Here is a 5,534-nt window from a genome sequence, read left to right as displayed (position 1 = left end):
TGATTTCTCCGTAGTTGCGGATTATCACCCGCCTCGTACAAAGACGTGACACCGCCCAAGATGTTCAAGCAACGAACCCTCGGTCATGTGATGTACGGAGACGCCAAGGTGCAAGGGATTCGACGGCGTCACTCCCGAGCTTTCAACGAGTATTGGATACGGCCCATATGTCACTGAATCCAGGCTGTCCTTATTATTAATAATGGACTGGCCGGATTCGCATTCAGCGGACCATCTACGGTACGAACCCTCAGCGGCGGATGGGATGAGTTCGCGGAAGACTCGGCGACCTTTTGAAGGCACGTTCACCGTCTGGGACAGGGCGCGGACCGTTAAAGATGCTCATGCGACGGTGCAGACGACGCTTGGCATACCAGAAGATCCATAACGGATTATTGTTCACTTGATATTTGTATACTTGATTAGGACTTCTTATTAGGAATAGACCCGAAAGGGTAAGATTAAATATAGAACAGAATTTCCACTCAAGCACACAGAGCGACGTCCGGCTTCAAGGTAAGCGTCTGGTCAAGCTTGTTTGAGTGTGTTATGCCTGTCAGTGAACTCGAAGCTCTGTAGCGAGGGTTCATCCGGCAAGGCCAAGAGACTTTGTGTATTGGCCGATTATTATCGGGAGGTTTTACGTGACGGCTTATTGTTGCCTATTTGCACGACTGGGAGTGCTTGAATTGCCTCCCTTTTATTTCTTCCAGCCGAGTGTTGAACACTCGGTGATCTCGTAAAAGGCTTACCCGTGCCTGGTACCCTTCCGCTGTTGGGACCACGAGGATTCAAAACACCTGCTAGCTTTGCTCGTGCTAGTAGCGTGTTCTTATTTTACTGGTTGGCCTATATAAGTAGTTTACAAGGTCCAGTTTGTCCCGGTGCAAGGGCAGAACTGGGGTCTTCAGGTCCGCCCGAACGATCGTTTACTATCCTAGTAGACGTATTGTTGTGGGAACATCCTAACTACATCTGTAGCTAGAGTTCACGTGGGATTTCCAACACCACACTAGTACCACAGCAAACCGCTGTCTCCCGAATAGCAGCGATTTTGTTTCTTTTGTTGTCGCCTGCTGACTGGCTATCTGCACGCCGCTGGATTGCTGTAAAAATCGCGTTTTCTTCTCGATCTCTCTTGTACGCCTTTTTGATCATGGCTATCAACTCGCTGTCAGTGGTCACCTCGCTGACGGCTAAACTGAAGGCCGCATCATTGAAGCTGGTCACACTCAAGTCATGAAAGTACTTCGTCTCCGGTTGCAAGTCTGGTCTTCGGCTAAGCGCGTCTGCGATTCCGTTCTTCGCACCTGGAAGGTATGAGAACGTTGGCTGATACTCCGCGAGGATATCGTACCAGCGCGCGAGACGACGGCTTGCTATCTTTTAAGTAAAGAGACCTTCAAGACTCTTGTTATCCGTTTCCACGATTGGTGGCTTGTCCAAGCAGTAAATACGGAAAGCTGTCAGCGCGTGAACAATTGCCAGAAGTTCTTGCTGCTGCGTCGGGTAATTGAGTTACGCAGATTTCATCTTTCTACTGGTGTAAGCAATGGGTAGCTCAGCACCATCGACAACCTGGAACAGGACTCCCCCGACTGCAAAGTTGCTAGCATCCGTACGCAAATGCATAGGCTGATTGAAATCGGGCAAGTGCAACACTGGCGGATTGCACAGCCGTTTCTTCAGCTCCTTGAAGTTCTTCGACTGCTCTTCGTCGAAGCGAATCTTCGCTTGCGCTTGGACTTCTTCTTGAGCAAAGTAAGCATACTTGCTGTCAGTTTCGCGTAGTCTGGGCAGAATCGTTGGACGTATCCAGTTAAGCCGAGGAAGCTGTGAAGATCCTCTTGCGCTCTTGGAATTGGCCAGTCCTTGATGGTCTGCACCTTATCTGGATCCATCCGCACGCCGCTTCTCCCAACAAAATCTCCAAGGCATGGAATCTCGCCGGCACAGAAGACGCACTTGGACAGCTTCACGTATAACTTGTTGTCTCGCAAGATGTCCAATGTTTTGCGGAGAGCCTCCAAGTGATCTTCAATCTTCTGTGTCTTCGTCAAGATGTAGATGTCATCGTAGAACGACTTCGTGTTCTCCAGATCGCGAAAGAGTTTCGACGTCAATCGATGCATCGTCGCTGGCGCGTTGCAGACTCCCATTGGCGGTACCAGGTACTCCCAGAGTCCGTTGGGCGCCTGGAACGCTGTGAACTTGATATCTTCGGCACGCATACGAACTTGATAATACGCGGACATCAAGTCCATCGCTGAAAACCAGTACCCTCCGGGCCATGGCGTCCAGTATGTCTTCTTTCCTTGTCATCGGTATGCTCTGCCGTATCGTATTAGAGTTCAAGTACCGATAATCGTACACAATCCGCCACCCAACTGGTTTCCGGACGCAGAAGGTTGGCGCCGCGTGTGGGCTGATGCTTGGTCGGATAAGTTTCTTCTTCACCATGTCTATGACCCAGAGCACGATCTCACGTTGCTGCTCAGGTGACTGTCGCCACTGTTGCCAGTACATCGCAAGGTTGGGATCTTTCACGTCGATTCTGTGCTCGATTTCACGCTTCTCCGGAAGACCTTCAAGGAGTTCAGGTTGGAACACCGTGTCCTTGTACTTCGTCAGCAAGTCAAAGGCAGGGTTTGCCTGGAAACTTTGCCAGTCTGTCTCCAGATAACGTTGAGCTTTTGCAGCTCCGACATTGTCGGGTTGGTCTCACTTTGATTTCTCATACGGTGCTGACAAGGTCATTTAAAGTAAACGACTGCCAATCCCGAGTCGGCATAGTTTATGGTTAAGACTACGATGGTATCTAATCATCTTCGATCCCCTAACTTTCGTTCTTGATTAATGAAAACATCCTTGGTAAATGCTTTCGCCTAAGCTCATCTTTCAGCGATCCAAGAATTTCACCTCTGACGCTGAAATATGAATACCCCCAACTGTCCCTATTAATCATTACCCTGGTGTGCAAACCAACAAAATAGACCACCAAGGCCGTATCTTATTATTCCATGCTAATGTATTCAAATGAGCAAACGCCTGCTTTAAACACTCTAATTTTTTCACAGTAAACGATGCAAGCCCACCAACCCACCAACTTAATGGCAGAAAGGCAGCCTCACAAAAAATGCCTCGAATATCCATAAGTACACACTCCCAGAGGGAGCGGACCGGACATCCAAAACAGAAATCCAACTACGAGCTTTTTAACTGCAACAACTTTAATATACGCTATTGGAGCTGGAATTACCGCGGCTGCTGGCACCAGACTTGCCCTCCAATTGATCCTCGTTAAGGGATTTAAATTGTTCTCATTCCAATTGCCCGACTCGAAGAGCCAGAGCATTGTTATTTATTGTCACTACCTCCCTGTGTCAGGATTGGGTAATTTACGCGCCTGCTGCCTTCCTTGGATGTGGTAGCCGTTTCTAAGGCTCTCTCTCCGGAATCAAACCCTAATTCCCCGTTACCCGTTAATGCCATGGTAGGCCCATATCCTACCATCCAAAGCTGATAGGGCAGAAACTCAATCGATTTATCGCGCAAAAGCGCGATCCGCACAGTTATTATGACTCAACACAATACCAGCCCGAAGACTGCATTGGTTTCAATCTAATAAATGCTACCCGCCCGACAAGCAGTTGGGTATTGATGCATGTATTAGCTCTAGAATTACTACGGGTATCCAAGTAGTAAGGTACTATCGAGTAGACTATAACTGATATAATGAGCCATTCGCAGTTTCACAGTACAAAATTGTTTATACTTAGACATGCATGGCTTAATCTTTGAGACAAGCGTATGACTACTGGCAGGATCAACCAGGTTTATATCCTCCATACTAAAGAAGACGACAAGTCGCCCCCAGCACAAAACAACAACACAGAGGCCAGCCGCAAACAGCCCCGCAACCGCCGAAACAGTCGCTAGGCCACTCGCAGCTTTTCTCAAAGCCGCCATTAATAGCCGAGAATCTTTTTGCACAGAAAGACAAAAATATGATCCTCACTTCAACAGTTCCACCTAAAAATAGGTAGATCAAGAAGCGAATAATAGAGCACGACGCAGCATACTTTGGGTTGTAGTCCCCTCCGCACGCCGCATAACTAGCCCCAGATCAAAAACGGTTCTACCCGAAATTGAAACTTTCCACCGGAAAAATCCAGCGCAAAACGCACCACAGAAGGTATCGCATAATGACACACAATCCGAAAACTGCACGAAACACTATACAACCAACCGCAGCACACCTTCGCACCGGCACCGACAGAGCGTTGATGTAGCACCTCGCAACGTCAGCAAACGCTTCCTCGCATCCAAGCACACACAGTCAGGTCACTATCCCGAAAGCACACACTCGTCAGCAATTCCACATCGCTTCAGCGCAAAATACCCAGAGCAACGCATAAAATGCGTCAAATAAAGCTTTATTCTTATGCAGAGCATACGAGTACAACCTCAATTTCTGCACGCACGAAATAACCGCTCTAAGTTTCCCCAAAGCAATAATAACGCACGATTTTTAAAGGAATGTCTTAAAGACACGTCTTAGAAACAGCAGAACTATTCCTACAAAGACACATCTAAAAAACCATAAATCGCCAGAGTTCACTCAATCTTATCCTAAAATAAGACCGAGAAATCACCCTAAACAGCAAAGTAACGCCTCAAAAACCAAATATAATCTTAGAAACCCACACGCCATTTCCAAAATTACACTCAGTAACCGACTTGTCACCTCACATATACTAGGAAACCGTCACAAGAAAGATACTCGCTTTTGTTTACGTCGTCTTAACAATAATTCCCGTTAATCTACAGCAGATTGACGGGAATTGAGTACTGCTGACAGTTACAGACTACTCGTTTAACATCTATTTATAGCTGGAAAAGTAACCGCCGCGCCAGCAGCTAGTCAGTATCTTTCAGTTTTGTTAGAGCCCATCAGTCACCCATAAAGTAATTTACATAAATTACCCGTTCTAAGTGCGAAAAGTTATTTTACTAAGTGCGAATAGTGCCTAAGTTCGTATTTTATGGACTAAGTGCGGTATTTTATCATTAAGTTCGCGTTAGAGGACCCCCCAAAATAAATATTTTCTTGCGTCTTGGGAAGAGTATTGTAGAGTGCCCCGTAAAACTTTGTGGTGTTAAGTATGATACTAAAACACACTAACTGCCCTAAGGATCCACGTCGATTTCATTCTAGGAGTCGAGATATGTTATTTTAAGTTTTTGGGATGTCATGGATGCAAATCATTTGCTACAGGCTCAAGAACGCACTTTTTGTATACCATGTTATTTTAAGAAGATGTCCGTTTCGATGCGCTCTTCAAAAAATGTTTTACTTGCGAACCATGATTTTCTGCGTCTGTGCCGCGTAATTCAGCAAAAAGAGCATGTAATGGAGTGAAATGAGAGGGTGTGTCATCTCTAAAGTAAAATCTTTAAAAGAGCATAACTTAAAGAAACGGCTGGGAATAGGTGGCCGGTCCTTTTTACCATCATGTGCGCCTAAAAAAAAG

The 5,534-nt window shown here is 46.4% G+C and overlaps 1 non-coding gene across 1 annotated transcript; it reads right to left on the bottom strand.

Annotated features, from left to right (window-relative positions):
• Positions 1-2,723: 2,723 nt before the first annotated feature.
• PITG_33072 lies at positions 2,724-3,836 on the bottom strand. The gene has a single exon (XR_009934466.1). It is a non-coding gene; the product is annotated as an 18S ribosomal RNA (ribosomal RNA).
• Between the last annotated feature and the right edge of the window lie 1,698 nt (positions 3,837-5,534).

This window comes from Phytophthora infestans, genomic scaffold (assembly GCF_000142945.1).
Source record: "Phytophthora infestans T30-4 supercont1.52 genomic scaffold, whole genome shotgun sequence".
NCBI lineage: Eukaryota > Oomycota > Peronosporomycetes > Peronosporales > Peronosporaceae > Phytophthora > Phytophthora infestans.
This window is presented reverse-complemented; position numbering and strand designations above follow the sequence as displayed.